Below are 16,542 nucleotides of genomic sequence, written 5' to 3'. Positions count from 1 at the left end.
TGACGAAATTGTCTTTAGAAGATTAAGTAGCAACAAAATAGTACTATTAATCCTTCAAGATCCGCGAATCTAGCTAGACACAATAGATAATCAATTGTTATGACATTAATTAATGTCGTCTGGGACTCAAGCGGTTAAATTAAATTTTAAAACATCATAATATTTTAATATCAAGTCATTAAATTAAGATAACCAATGCCCAAATATGCACTGTAAATGACACAGAGACCAATCAAGATGAAAGAACTGATTCAACAAATCAGTTCGTTCGGCGAATTCATAAAAATGTCTTCCCGTGCCCACTCCCGTCCCACAGTTTCGGCGAAATCTTGCGAAACGGGATAACGAGTTCATGATTAAATGTACTGACGATAGCACGTCAAGCTTGATACTGCGGGATCTTATACAGTTATAAATAAGTGCTGTTTTGCAATAAAAAAATATAGACTGATGGGTGTTTACTACACCTTATGCAAGGGGACGTAAAATCAATATAACATGCAGTTAATGCAAGCGTGTGATGGTCCCCTCTTTCTCTGACTGCATGAACGCACTTTGAGATTGAATCTATAATTACGTTTGATGGACGGACGGCCGGCGGGGAGAAAAGTGGAGGGATTTTGATTCTGTATGACGTAAGACATTGATGATAAATATTGGATTTTTTCCAGATGAGTGACGAGATTTATAAAATTAGGAGATATTTAAGTATTTACTGTCAAAAATTGCCTTTATTGGGATTGGGTGAGCGATGGAGCCTTAACATTTTACATTTCTAATACGTAAGTAGCAATAAGGCGAGCCAAATGAGGAAAATATTATGTCAATTGTTGCCAATTTATGATGGAATTACAAAATGTAGCATTACCTACTACATTTTTATAGTGACGTCTTAAAAATCTCATCTAAAGTAGTCTCTACATAAAATTAATGATGACGTATAGAAAAACCATTAATAAAAGGTGTGCTATACTGGCTACTGTTACATACGTGTTCCCCTTACAAAATACAGCAGTCATCATTATACCACGGCCACACCCACGCAATGTCGCGTGCGCAACACGCGGACCAATTTACCACCCTTGTAACACCCCCGAATGTAGCTCTTATAAAGATGTCTTAACAAGATTTATTTTTGTACAAGATCAATATCAGCTGGAACAAGACGTTAGTAAATGATTTTGACAGCACTTTAGTTTAGTTTTTTTTGGTGTTAGTATAAATATTGGCCATATTTGGGCAGATAAAAAATACCTCATATGTATGTAGATTGTAGATACAAGATAGGTTTTTGTATTGAGAATCACAGCTTGCTGGTGCTCATCTCCTCAAGAATGAATTTAATATGAAAAGTTCATTAGAATTATTACTTGATTAGAAGACAATCACGCTCTTTACTGGACCATGGAGATGATTCTGATTTAGTTGTCATTCATAGTCAAAGGTTTTTGAGTAATAGGTAGGTACATAGAAAAAAAAAGATACATACAGTCGAACATAGAACCTCCTCCTATTTTTAAGTCGGTTAAAAATATTTTATCTAAGATAAAACTCCAATCTCAAGTGCAAGTATTCTTAATGGTTCCATATTAATGGATATAGTTGGATAAATTAAATTTATCGCCTTAATGTACCCTTTTTAATCGCATTTCCTACATGTAGGCAGACTTTAATCAAGCTAACTATTCGCGTAACCACACAGTAATCTGATTAACTGTTCCTGTTTCGAAGAGTAGCTTCTTCAAGGCATTGGAGCAAATAGTAAACGTCACTGTGTTTTCTAAGCAAACGTAAGCTTTTCTAGATACTTCTTGAAATTAGAATGATTACGTACTGCATCCGATTCGAATTCTAGAAATTTTTGTTGGACTAGTTATAGCATTATTTGTATCAGGGTTTCACGGATGCAGTGCGTATACGTGTGTACGTGCGATAACACTAGGTATTCTACTTCTGAATGACATTTCTCGGATTGGGATCGGATGTAGGTTCTTCCTAGTATTCCTCCTTCCTTACTCGGAGTCGTGATCATTATGTGAAATGTCACATTTGAATTTAGTGAAACGACTTTCATGGAAATTTCATGAAGAGCAAAGCCTCCTCCGTTTAGCACACGTTCAATAATTAAGACCTCACAAACTTCGCTGTGTGAATTTAGAACGACGATGATGGTGATGACTGCAATTAAGACTTATTGGACAGTTAATTAAAAACTCTTGACTTTTTTATAAAGTAACTACTAATTTTGGATAGTTTCAATGAACTTCCACTCGTTAAATGATTAAAATGCTCATAAATTATTATCCACGTGTTTTATTGTGTGCCTGAGTCACAAATTCCTCAGACGAGTCAAAATTGCGGCAGTTTATGAAGCAAGCTTATTTAAACGACTTGAGGCGTAAACCCGCAAATATTCCTCATTAACATTACCACATCTGACATTGGAGAACTAATCTAAAAACTAATTTCTGGCGGTCTCAAAATACATACCAGGGTTGATGAATAATTAGTATGACAGCGTCGGGACTCTACTGGGTCAAGGTCAGAACTTCTAACGTTCGGTGTCTTCGTATCTATGCTAGTATTATTAAGAAGAAAAATGTATTTTGTATGTTTGCAACGAATATACTCTAAAACTAATGGACCAATTTGGAAAATTATTTCAATTTTAGAATCCAAATTCTTTTGACATAAACATAGGCATATTGTTTTTAATATACATATAATTTTTTAAATTCTTGTTAAATACCTATATCTACCAGTGCGAAGCCGGGGCGGGCCACTAGTTTTCAATATTTCATGAGGAGTGTATGGAAAATGTGTGATGTGACTGTTTCTGACGTGGGTAGATAAAAAATTTGAGTGAATGACGGTGAGATTTGACTTGTCAGGGACATAAAGATTGTGGGATAAAAACAAAATGATTTTGCACTGGTTTCTGCGACCGGACATTAAAAAGAGGTTAAGGTTAGAAATATTTAGTTAAAGTCTATCTTGATATTAAACCTTGAATTATTCAGGGCTGATAATAGCAAAGTCGTATCGTCTCTAGATTGGAAGATCATAGCCTATTGTATTTTCAAATCGGCTCAAAAAATCTAGTCAGCACGAGAAATAGTTTATTGAATAACGGTATTCGATCAAAGAAAAAGACGTATTGAATATAATTTTTTACGCTCTTTTATAAAGTTGGTTTAAAAAATTCAACAACTTTTATACCTTTAAATATACTTATCCGTTATTCCTACAGTTATTGTAGGCATTATCAAATGAAAATAGATACGAAATTGTCTTTTTTGATACAAAAAACTTTTGAAGTGTACCGTGTAATTAATGATACGACAAAACGCACGAATCATTGAACATTTCGATCCATTTACGTCAAAATCGCACTATGATTCACCGAATTTAGATTAATGATGTTGCCAAATCGACGAATTTGACGATTTTTTGCCACGTTCCGTTGAAACGTTGGTGTATTGAGATAAATATCGTTAATGGTGTGACTTTAGGATATTTAAGAAAATAAAACTAGATTTTATGTGTGAAAGATTAAAAAAAAATTGTTAATGTATAATTTTTCAGGCGACACTCGCCTATACATTGCTAAGATATTCTAAAAGTTTACTTAAGTATTTCATAAATGAACAAATACTTAATGCTGATTTTAATGCCACAGTCTATTAGTCAACCTATAATACATAATCCATCCATGTAGTAAAAAATCAGTGTGTTGTATCGCAGTTTACTCTATTAATATCGATAAAATTAATCATATAATATATGCAGTTCAACATACCATAACGGTTACCATAACTTCTCAAGCCGCAATAAAAAAATACTCTAGCATCCCCTAATTTAATAGTGGTCGCCCAAAACCAACATACAAACCGTAATCCGCACTAATCCGTATCAAAAATGGCACAATATTTCCGATCAGTCAAATTGACGGAACACCAGCGTGACGTCGCGTCCGCCATCTTGAAAAAAAGCGCGCGCTTTCATTGACACCAGCAGGGGCCCAATTAAAATGTATTTAAAAACTAATCTTTACGCATCTTGACATGCACAATGCATTCAAAATAGGGCACAGGGGGCATAAAAAGTATTTGACACGTATTACGATGCCTATTTTTATGCTAAGACGAAATACAATAGCTTAAATAAACGGCTGGCAGAATATATTAAGGATTATGTAGCTGTTTTTGCTAATTGAGTTGGACAAATCCTTTTGTCACCCAACACTCGAGGTGACTTCGATATGTTACGTGTTACTCGTGTGAATTTAGCAAAAAACAAACAAGGAAATAATGTAAGAGACTCTCGACATAGCCTTGAGAAAGAACATGGGATATTATTATGCCATGTAATAAACAAACTGTATTGAATAAGTGATTTAAAAAAATCAAAGTAGGTATTACATAAGTGATATGATAAACAGAGCTCTACATCATCTATATAAGATTTCTATTTATTAATAAGAAGACATACAATATGGCATGGCAGGACTAAAAGCGGTGCTTGCTACGCTTTGAAATTTTTTCTTCCGTTAATTATTCGATAGATTTTTGTATCAAATGTGGTTTTTTGTTTAGGTTTACACAAATATCAAATAACTGTTTAAAATGTTGGTTAGCATTCATTCCTGTTCATGAAACTTGATCCGAAAGTCAAAAACTGATGACGCTCAAACAAATCAATGTCCTGAGAAGCTTAAAAAACCAAATAAAAGCAATTCTCAGTGACAACACAAAAGACATCAAATTAAAACATCTTTACCACAATAACTATCCAGAAAACACTCAGATTGTAAAAAAAACTGCCATCTGAGATTCTGGCAATGAAAAATTCAGCGAGATTGTTAACATTGCAAGATTTGCAAGATACGAAGAAGTGCAACCCTCGTGTTCTTTTTTGCAACATCAGTCGAGGGGTGCACTAAAAGACTTAGTTTTGAGCCCTTGCCATTGGTTGAGATTCGGAAAGGGTGACACCCAGGCCGAAGGGCGTAACATCTTGCATCAAACTTGCAAAATGTGGTTTTACTTTTTTTCGAAGAATTATTGTACTTTTTTGCCCAGGACTTTAATTATACGTTTCCGTAGGTATTCAAACGTTAAATACTTTACAATGTTGCAAGGGTTAAATATTTCATAATTTTAATCGGGATTAAAATGTGATAAGGTATACTGGATTGATATTTATTTACATTCTCCGAATCGGTAATCTAAATAATAAAATGGTACTTAAAAACCAACTTATTTTGCCTTTTATCGCATTTGAGGAACATAAATCAATGACTGTCATCGTGCTTAGATTTTGAGATACAACGATATTATGCTCCTCACGTCAGATAGATCAGAATCAAAAAATATGGTAATAATAAAACGTGCGAAGAGATAGCTAACACTTTCGCTAACAAAACAAAGCTACCATAAATCAGGGACCTTAATAAGGACAATATCTTCACGCTGTGCGCGTACGCACATCGACAATAGAGTTATGTCTAACAGCGACGCAGACGCAACTAAAAGGCGTTCAACAAATTTATGACCCGTAACACCACATCCAATCGCAACCACTATATAAATCAAGCACAACGTACAGTTAAGTTTCGTTATAGTATAATTTTGCGCTACTAAGATTTGGTTATGGGTCATTTAACTAATCGGTGGATAACTACAATGGGGTCTGAAGAAAGCGAAGAGAAAGGACCTGGAAACGCAAGGCATGTTAACGCAAATGCGAACCTTGTAAAATTAGGGAAGGTAGGTGGAATAATGAATATAGGAGCGGCAGCAAAAACATGAAGAATACAATCTTTGGTGTATGCCCAAACGTCTGTTGCAGTAATTTAAATAACAATCCCTTTAAAGCACGCTCTATTGGAGTGTAAAAATCATAACACGTCAGGAAATTTTGACAGCGTCTAACAATAACGATGCAACCAATGAAGATGCAACGGACGGCAAGAATACAACAAAAGGAGCTACCGACAAATAAATGTTACAAAAGCTAGTTGACCCTCCAGATGCAAGACTGGTGAAGGAATTGCCAAAAGTCGGAATTTGAAGGAAACTGGAATAATCGTCGTGGGATTCAACTTCCGCGTTGCAGAACCGGTTCTCTGTAAAACAGCAACAATGCTCGAGAATTTTGAAGTTTCTCATCAAGATCATGGGAATGACCTTTACAGTCAAGGTGAGAAAGGAATTAAGTAAGTTATTTTTAAATTAAGATGTGCTTAAATTGTAGTCTGGAATAGACCAAAATAAACCAATCAGAATATAAATAATGAATGTACTCAAAATATACTTCTGCGATCAAAAATGTTATAGAAAAGTTTTTACTTAAAGATCTCCCAGGAGTATCAAAGTTCAAGACAGAAGATGGATTAACTTCGAAAGTTTATTTAATATTTAGAGAACGGTAGTTATATTTAGGTACATTCTAGTGACACGAGCCTAACAGTAAATATCTAAAATTAATCGTATAATCTCTAAATTTAATCTATACTTATAATAAATCTGTAGAGAGGTCAATTCTGTACATGAAATATATTTTCAAAATTACTATCAGGGGGTGATTAGTGATCGATACTGATGCCAAAAATGCAATCAGTACATTTTCTGTCTGTCTGTCTGTCCGTCTGTATGTTCCTTATAGAAACAAAAACTACTCGACGGAGTTAGCTGGAAAAAAAATTTGTATGAAAAAATCTAAACCGCGTAAGATAGATGAAGGGGGTAAAACGGGATCCACGCGTACGAAGTCGCGGGCGACCGCTAGTTTTAAATATAATCGAGATATTAGGATAAAAGAAATCAAATATGAAACTAATGTTAATATCATTTCTCAATAGCCTTAACTGCTGACCTTTTTTATCGTTGATCTACTTAACGATAACCGAATACTTTATGGCAATATGATTATCGACAATAGTATTACGTTTAATCTAATCCATCCAATTTGAGATCAAAAGTACGATAACTCTAGCCTTTCTTATGTCTAAGATAAACGTTTCTTTAGTAATATTGTTATGGTATTGTTGACCTGAACCCTTTCTGGCTGACATTGTCTGGCAACAATATCAAATTTGCAGTGCGCGTCGACCTGTCATGTCATGTCAGTCAAATGCAGGCGAAAATGCAGTTTTAATGACGGTTGAATGAGTGAATAGGGTAATAATAAAAGTAAGGGGAATAAGAGTGAGAGTTCACACGAAGGTGAAGGAGCTTTCCTTGAAATCAGTCCATGGATTGTAGAATTATTTTGCATCCAAAACACGGAATATGGCTTGCCCAAGCCCGATTTAAAAACGTATCTGCTGCAAAAAACTTACAAAAACCACAAAATCAATATCGCAAACAGAAANAACAGTAATAACAATTCCGAACTTGATTTATTCAACAAGAATCAATATCAGCTCATCAAATATGTAACGAGTATTTTTGGGGGATAATCTATTGTGCGTTTCTGTTTAAATTTTGATATTTACAAAAAATATAAACTATACCAGCGGTATCTAAGCCCCGATAAAGTTGAAATTCAAATACTTTCAAAGTGTAGTCAAAAGCAATTTTTCTTCAGTAAATCATAGACAATCCAGAAGAGGGTTCCCCATTGTTCTGGTTCTCGAAGAAAAATATGTGAAATCCATAAACTTTGAAACGATATCATCCTGAATGGCTCCCCTAGAAATGTGATATTTTTGCGGTAGTTTATGGTGAGTTTATGTAGAGATTGGGGGTTTGGGAGGTAAACTAGAGGTGAGAAATGTGACGTCACAATAATGGATTGTAATTTATAACTCTACTTTCATTCGACTGCGATGTCAACAATGATTTACATAGTTAAAATATAACGAACAGTTTTCCAAAATTTATTTTTCAGATTATGAGATGGACATGTTTCTTTCAATCTAATTTCCGCTGCTTTTTTTCGGCACTGGCCCATTTATTGTTCCGAAGCGATGGTATGTCCTTTTTATAAGTGTAATTTTGCAAAAAATAATGTTTTTTAAATAATAATGAAAGTTTTTATCATTGTTCGTAAAATGTTTCTAACAAAAATAAAACAAACAAGCCGGATATAATTACTGAAAAGGATTAAGTAAACAAATGACGCTACTAAGTACATACGTACCGACTAATGATAACAAAATCTGAACAGATTGACTAAAATCCCTATTGATACATTTCGCAAACAACTAACGCACTTTTTTATTTCACCCAGAACAAACACTCTTTCTATTTTCTACTTTTGACAATATTTAATCAGTCTATTAAAAAGTTTAAAAAGGATTACAAGTCGAGACAAAAAAAGGGCATTGTCTAATGTAGCCCCGGGCTAAATAAAACGTCAACGTAATGCCATGTGACGCGTAAGGGATTTTTACACTGTTCCCCTGTAATGTAGGGTCAGAATCCCGGTTTTGGAAACGGTCAAGTGTGAGTCTACAAAGCGTAATAGAGTTCTGTATTATTTTATTCCTTGACCTTTGTGTTTTAAACGAGTAAGACTAATCAAAAAACATTTTCTATTCTATTTTACTTTTTTAACATTTTTTTATTGATGTTCCCATCATTTGGGGTGGATTTCACCTCACCTCACGAACTAATCACGCCAAAACTTTACTTTTCTCGTAATATTAATAATAAATAATAATAAAAATCTTTATTGGCAACAAAAACACTTACATGCACAAACATTGTTGCGTTAGCAACTGCATTAGTCAAGGACTGTGTCGCAGTTGCTAGCGCCCACCTCATACAGGCTGACATTGCAGACTTAAAAGTATTTTTGTTTTAATATTAGACTTAATTTTAATTTTAACTTCTATTTTATAAATTAAATAGTTAAGTTTACACATTATTTAGAAGTAGGTACCTAACTGTGAGTGTGTGTGAATAGTTCGTGCTGAGAGTGCAAGTTTCATTATGATTCGATTTATTTTTATTTTGATACCAATTTTTTCCAAATTATACAATTACCATTACCACTACTTTATCAAAGTTTCTACTGCGTCATAATCAAGACCAAGAAGCCATTCACTTAAAAGGATTTTACATTTGAAAGTGGGAAGGGAGTAGATGTGGAGTGCTGCGTTTACTTTGTTGTATAAAGAAGATGAAATGCAGTCAAAATGGTGCTTAGCTAATACAATTCTACTTATGACAGTGTCACAAATTCTATCCTTTCTTCTTTTGCCTTCCAGTAAAGCGGGACTATAAATAAGAAGCTTGTGCTTACGGAGTACAACGTTTAAAACAAATAATTTGCGTACTGAAAGAATTTCCCAGAAATCATGTATCGTCTTGGTGGGATATCTGATAGGCTTGTAGGCCATCACCTTCAAGACAGCCCTTTGGGCTCTCTCAAGCGGAAGAATTTTTGTCTTGCCAGAACCACCCCAAACTGTGATGCAGTATGATATGATTGACTGGGCAAGAGCAAAGTAAGCAATCCTGAGCGTACCAAGATCAGCACCAACCCTTAGCTTACTAAAAACAAAGATAAGTTTTCTAACTCTTCCTGTAACAGATCCAATGTGTTCGGTCCAAGACATAGTGCTGTCCACTATAACACCCAGGTACTTGATGTTTTGAGTACGAGAGATTGGGACACAAGCACATGAATTATTTGGGATCATATTACAAGTATGAGCAATAAGGTTAAATGAAGAGTCCGGTTGAGACGAAAGCCTAGGAGAAAAAGTGATAAATTTAGTTTTTCCTAAGTTCAATGTTAGCAAGTTACGAGACAGCCAAGACATTACACTATTTAGAGCGGATTCTGCAAACAAGCGCGTTTCCTGCCAACTTTTACCATGTGTAACAATCGCAGTGTCATCGGCATAAGTTATAATCTTGCAGTTGGGCAGGCTTAGTTGGCAAAGATCATTGATATAAATTAGAAACAAGGTTGGCCCCAAGACGCTGCCCTGGGGTACACCGTAGGTGATTGATTGACTATCACTTTGAAATTCGCCAACCGCGACGCACTGTGACCGATCACTAAGGTAACTCCTAAAGACATCGAGCACCACACCACGAATGCCAATCCGATGAAGCTTAGACAGAAGCAGGGGGACAGACACAGTGTCAAAAGCCTTTGTAAGATCGAGAAAAATACATAGTGAAGTCGACTTTTGATTTAAATTATTAACAATGGTACTAGTTAAATTTAGAACGGCGTCCTCTGTTGATTTACCTGATCTAAAGCCGAATTGATTAGAGGATAGAATATTTTTATGATTTAGGTACTGTATTAGTTTTCTGTTCAATATTTTTTCCAAAATTTTTGAAAGGACAGGTAAAACTGATATGGGCCTATAATTATTGACACTACATCTGTCCCCAGCCTTGTATATAGGATGAACTAGTGCCTTCTTAAAAGCAGTCGGAAAAGTACCGGAAGAGAGACAAAGGTTAAACACGTGTTTTAAGACCGGGATAAGGATATGTCTCGCCTCCTTAATCAAGGAGGTCGGGATACCGTCCCATCCTTTCGCGCAGTTTAGTTTTAGCCCCAAAATAATATCTTCAATTTCCGCATTGTCAGTACCTAGTAAAACCATAGAGTCCGGCATAGGATTATCGGGTTCGATGGAACTGTGAAGAGATGCATTAGGAAAACTGGATAATAAATTATGTGCCAAATCCTTACCCACGCTAGCAAAGAAACTATTAATCGAGTCAACAGCTGTCTGCGGACTATCATAACTGGATATGAGTTCGTCTGAAGGTGAAGTTCTCTGCTGTAAATTTGAGATGTTTTTAATAAGATTCCACAGCTGCTTTGGATTTTTCTTGTGTTTTTCGAATTGTGAACGTTCGTATTCCCTTTTAATTTTTTTGAGTAAATTATTACAAAAGTTTTTGTAGCGTTTATAAATAACATTTAAGATCTCATTATTTGGTTGCTTTTTGGTGTTACGATAAAGTTTGTCCCTGTGACGAATACATCGAAGCAAGCCCGGCGTGATCCAGGGTTTATTAATACGTTTTCTGCTCGGTAGAATAGCGGTTTTAGTATTGGCTACTATTATGCTTGATAATTGTTGAACAAGAGTATTAGAAGCATTTTCGGCGTCGTAACATTTTAGAACAACAGAGAAATCTAGGTTTTCAATCTCTTTCACACAAGCTGGTATATCAATACGTTTGGAAGTGACTTTTGTAGTTTTTCCAACTATTATTCCAAGCTTTTGTCTCTTATTTCCTATCCATGGTTTTTCGGCTTCTAACTTCCTAACACCATGTATTTTAGCCCCACTGAATCCTAAAAACGGGAACACGCAACAATAGACACGGCTACGGCTTCCGCGGTCTCTACCAAGGTTACGGGCAGATTTGGGGATAATTTGGCCCCAGCCATTGTGGCGCGGTGCGGTGTGTACTTTTTGCACTGAGTTGTAATCAATGCGCTCTTATGAGCCGGTATGTGCTTGGCACTTGGCAACAGGCGCCATTCTTGGTTGTTTTGACTGACTTGGTAACAGCGGTCCCTGGGATGAAAAGACGCTGCTTAAGAAGTTAGGACTTACAATAAATAGCCCAGCCATTGTGGCGCGGTGTGTATTCTTTGCACTGAGTTGTAATCTTGACAGCATCAGCCGCCGAGTATTGCTAGGTTGTTGTTGCCCAATGACTTTAAAACTTAGGCGAAGAAGATCAGCAAGACTTGGAGCGTGATCAAACGCGAAGCTTAAGACCGAATCACAAACCGAACGCTATGGAGGACTGTTGTGGACGCCCACTGCCCCATCTAGAGGACATAGGACATTACCACCCGTATTCACAAACATTACTATGAGGTCTCACAGTGCGCGTGGACGCACAGGGTGATACACAAACTCTATCATCATTAAGAGCTGCGCGTCCGATTTGCTGCTTCACTTACGCAAGCATCGGGCGTTAGTCAAAAGACAATCTAATGACTTTAAGAATAATATTTTTGTATACAAGACATGGGCTTCTCAAATTAATGAAACTATGGTTTCACCAACCACTTTATCGTTAAAAATAAGTTGCGTATAATTCGCAAAGTACATTCAATGTCAGATAACAAGCCCAATCTCAATCTCATACATCATACAAGATATCCCATTGTATCGTAACAAGGAGATGAACAAGTCTGGCATGATTGGTATTCAGGGTTGGATTGGACCGTGAAATAAACAAGACTTATGAATACACTCTCGAGTTGTATGGGATTGGATGAGACAGATGGTAAAGGGGTAAGTGGCATTTATTTAACTGTTTAATTTTATTCGCTATTTAAATTGTTGTAACATTACTATAGTTCTTTTAGTCGTGGAATGAGTATGATGGGATACAAAGATGGCTGACAACAGTGACTTGAGTTTCTTGCGCTGCTTCTTCTCAGCACTGGCCCATTTAGTGGTTCGGTTAATACTGGGACGTGTAAAAGCTTCAATTAATGAGTTTTATAAGTTTTTTTAAAGACTTTCTGCCGCAGATTGAAATCTAACTCTCGACTCCATTAAGCATTTGCCTATTAACTATCCTTCCATGACTGAAATAAATCTTTGTACACTTGTACTAATGTAGAGTCGACAGCACATCGCACTGTTAATTTTTGATGCGAAATCTTTCTTTAGGGCCTTTTCGCACGGCAATCCAGTTTTGCGGCATCCTGCAAAACTGGACTATCGTATTGTATGTTCTAGTGATTGTTTGAAATTCAAATTGCATGTCCAAATTCAGTCTGTATTCGCAGGTACCGCCTTCTCAGCCAGAACAGCCGGACCAGGTCAAATAAGCCGTCTAGTTTGCGCCAAACAGCACTCGGAGGGGTGACCGGAATTATTTATACGGAACCCGTCCGCTTGTGCTTTGAATATTGTCTGTACACAACTCAGGTGGAACAGCCAGTACAGACTATTTTCTATATTCGTTAAAAAATTTGCTTTTATGATACGATAGAAGAGTAAGCGAAAAGTAATTACTTAAAGTTGGCATGAAAAAAATTGAGCCAGCTCTTTGGAATGCATCTTCAATTCTCTACATAAGCCACAAAATGGATTCTGTACAAATTAAGCATAGATTCAAGCACGTGATCGGTTGAAATATTATGTAGTTAACAGTCTTGAGCTTCAGCACAAACCAGATCGGTTTTGTGGTTTGAACCTATGTCGGAGTTTAAATTGGACCATCATTTTAATGGTTACCATTAAATTGCAAAAAAAAAAATTAAAACATTTTTCAAGTCTGAAAAGAATACTTAGGTAAAATAGAGCAAAGTAGCTTCAAATACGTGCAGGTGTTTATCCTAATTAAATTAATCATCTCAGTTTAAACGAAATGGTCTGGCTGTTACAACTTGTCCTATGGCGTATGGTCGAACACAAAAAATATGTTCTTCTGACCATTTTATTGCATTCTGGTTTCTCGCGACGCTTGTTACGAGATTTATGTGATACTTATTTGCGTGTGCGCACGCTAGTGGGGTAGTTAGATGGACAGACGATGTTATGTATAATAAAACTGTTATAGAGACTTGTAACTTCTTGTAAGGGCTCATTATGACCAAAATTGATGATTTATTTGTAAGAGTTTGTACTAAGTTTTTGATTTGATTTATACAGGCAGAATCGAGATATTGTAGTTAGTAGAGAGGTTGACAACGGCAGAACAAAATAAATAAGTACTGTTATGTATTTTGTTTATTTATGTTTTTTTTTCCTAGACGCAGACTGCAAACTTTTTGTCGGCCGATAACTTAGTCGGGCAGTTAATCTATATGGGATGGGCATGTATGGAAGTGCGCACATTACACCTGGTGTGCGCCTAGACTGATAAAAAAATAAAGCTAAAAACTGATATTTGGCTTTTTTTTGTCCTTAAATTAATTATTTTATCGTTCATTCTACAACTACATAAGGTACTTGATACAAATAAGGCCTACGTTCTAATAAGGCCTATACATCAGAAAACACAGATAAATAAATCCTACCGGGATAATACTTCAAGGACACGTACTCATATGCCCTATAACCCAGTAGAGAGTAAAAGCGTCCCGATCCACGATCCCAGCACCAATTGGCACGCGTTCTTCTAAGGTGGTGGGTGATTTCGTGCTCCCTTATAAAAATCCGGCGATTTCAACTTAAGTTTTTGGTAAAATGATGCTGTTTTAGATTAAGCTTTTCTTAGTAATCGTTTCTAAATATTTCTTACTAGCTAATAATTACCTTAATTTGTACTACTGGCTATAGATGCATTATTTGTAAATTTTTAAAGACAACAAGAGCGAGATATCTAATAAGGCCTAGGCCTTATTTCAGCATGGTAGGCCATATTAGATACTTATGTCAACACCTGATTACGGACAAATTCATTAAACTAAATGAGTCAAAGAGTTAACAAAATATTTATTTAATAAGAATGTTACTAACAACACAGAAAAGAAAATGAAAACAGTGTCAAGAAACATAACAAAACCTGTAAAAAAAAAAACAAATAAATTACAAAACCAATAAAAAATAAGAAAAAAAAGCCGTATGTATAAATCCAAAGGAAAGGAGAATAAAAGTTGGTATTATCATGCCTGTCTCGAAGACAAAGTAGCAGGTATGCGACCATAAAGGACTGCTTTAGGTGGTATCACAAAGATTGTGTAAGAGTTTGTAAAGATGATTCACAAGCCTTTTTATGCCCTGGTTCTAACAAAAAATTAGATCTCATTTTGTTTACAAAAATTCAAGACTAAATGATGTTCCTAAACTGATTTATTTGAAAGGTTTTATGTGTAGGCCTTATTCGAACACGGTGTTTTAATAAGCCCTATGCAAAAAAATAATATTGTTTGTTTTTGATATTTTTTTTGATAATATATGTAAGGAATCATTACTTTTTTACTATGAATATTTAATTTTATGTATAATTTATGTATAATTCTTAATAAGTAGAATTTAAGTTTATCTAGAGATGTACAGTATATTTCTGTTTACTTGGTATGTAAAATTTTGATAACGCAAACAAATCGACGTGTTTCATGTTATGAGACCGCATTTTGTTAAATACAATCACAATTTTAAGGTCTAGAGGCATTTAAATCATATAGGCCTTATTCCGTGTAGGTGATTTAATAAAGCCAAAATCAGTGGTTTCGTAATTTGCTTATTTTGAATAGATTTAGTTGAAAATTGTGTTATTTTTTGTAATATTGCTAAAATTAAAGGATGGAAGAAGTTAATTAACCTTGATTTTGTTGATTGGCGTTAATATTTATTGAAATATAAGCATTTAAAGTTAGGTAGGCCTTATTTGTATCAAGTACCTTAATTTAAAATAGACCTGCCTGCTGCTAACAGCGGTGAAAAGGTAAAAATGTTTCTATAAAAGTTGTCTTATCTCCAATACATACCTACCTACTAGCTGAAAAAAAAAAAGATAAAAAAGTCGCCGTGAACAACACCAACACAACACTCATTTTTTTAAGTCGATTAAGTAACACTGCGATAGTTATCCAATATTTCGCCATCTCTTCCATCGCTCCGATAGCCGTGATCGTCTAGTGGTTAGGACCCTACGTTGTGGCCGTAGTAACCCAGGTTCGAATCCTGGTCACGGCAGTGTCAAACACTGTCATGGCGGAGCATATTTTTTGTTTTTTTATTTTATAATCGTCATTAAAATTTATTTTGTTAGATATTGATTGTAAATAAAAAAATATTCAGGTTATTATAATTTGTAACATTTTTGATACCTTTTTTTTGTATGAATTGTAAAAAAAATTGAATATTTATAAATAAATACGCGATAGGAATTTATTAAAATTACATAAACTTTTACACACGTTATTTAAAAATCAAAGCTAAACAACTTATTTTACTGCCATCTGTAGGATTTTAAGTGTACTACACCAACGCAGTACACAATGGGCGTGCGCATCAGCGCCATCTACCGAAAACACATCAAACTGCTTTATGTTTCCAAAGCATGCGATAGATGGCGTTGTTAGGGTTACAAGCAGATCGTAGTAATGAACAAAATCACTAGATGGCGCTACACGTTCTCAGTTGAGTTTTATGAAACTTTTAGAAGCGACTTTTATTCACAACTTTATGGACTTAAAAAGAAACATGTATTTTTTTGCCTAAATTAGAACTAAGTTAATTTAAAGTACCTACATAATTTTACTTTATTATTCGACCCTGAATCAGCGAAGAGGAGTGACATCTACCTTTTCCGAGACCCCTAGGTTACCCCTTCATTATACACCTCCCAACCCCTTATCGAATCTCAGCCTTTATTATCAGCATATGAACCCCCGATCGGTAAATAACTAAGTATGCCGAACCTCCTCAATTGTTAATTAGCTTGTGTACAATCGCGAGCATAAATATGGAGTGCCCTAATTTCCTTTAAGGGTAGGCGCAAACGTGAGCACTTACCACGACTAGACTGTAAGATGCGTGCATTTGCTCTTATAAAGAGGTTAATAAAAACGCCTATTTTTTTATTACAATTTTTATTAGCTTTTACTGTATTATAGCAGGGCAGCAGTGTGAAT

At 35.3% G+C, this 16,542-nt stretch overlaps 1 non-coding gene across 1 annotated transcript; it reads left to right on the top strand.

The window, feature by feature from the left end:
* Positions 1-15,529: 15,529 nt before the first annotated feature.
* On the top strand, positions 15,530-15,601 carry TRNAH-GUG (transfer RNA histidin (anticodon GUG)). The gene has a single exon. It is a non-coding gene; the product is annotated as a tRNA-His (tRNA).
* The last annotated feature ends 941 nt before the right edge of the window (positions 15,602-16,542 follow it).

The sequence above is a fragment of the Ostrinia furnacalis genome, unplaced genomic scaffold (genome assembly GCF_004193835.3).
Source record: "Ostrinia furnacalis isolate ACB-3 unplaced genomic scaffold, ASM419383v2 OfSCF0133, whole genome shotgun sequence".
Lineage (NCBI taxonomy): Eukaryota > Metazoa > Arthropoda > Insecta > Lepidoptera > Crambidae > Ostrinia > Ostrinia furnacalis.
This window is presented reverse-complemented; position numbering and strand designations above follow the sequence as displayed.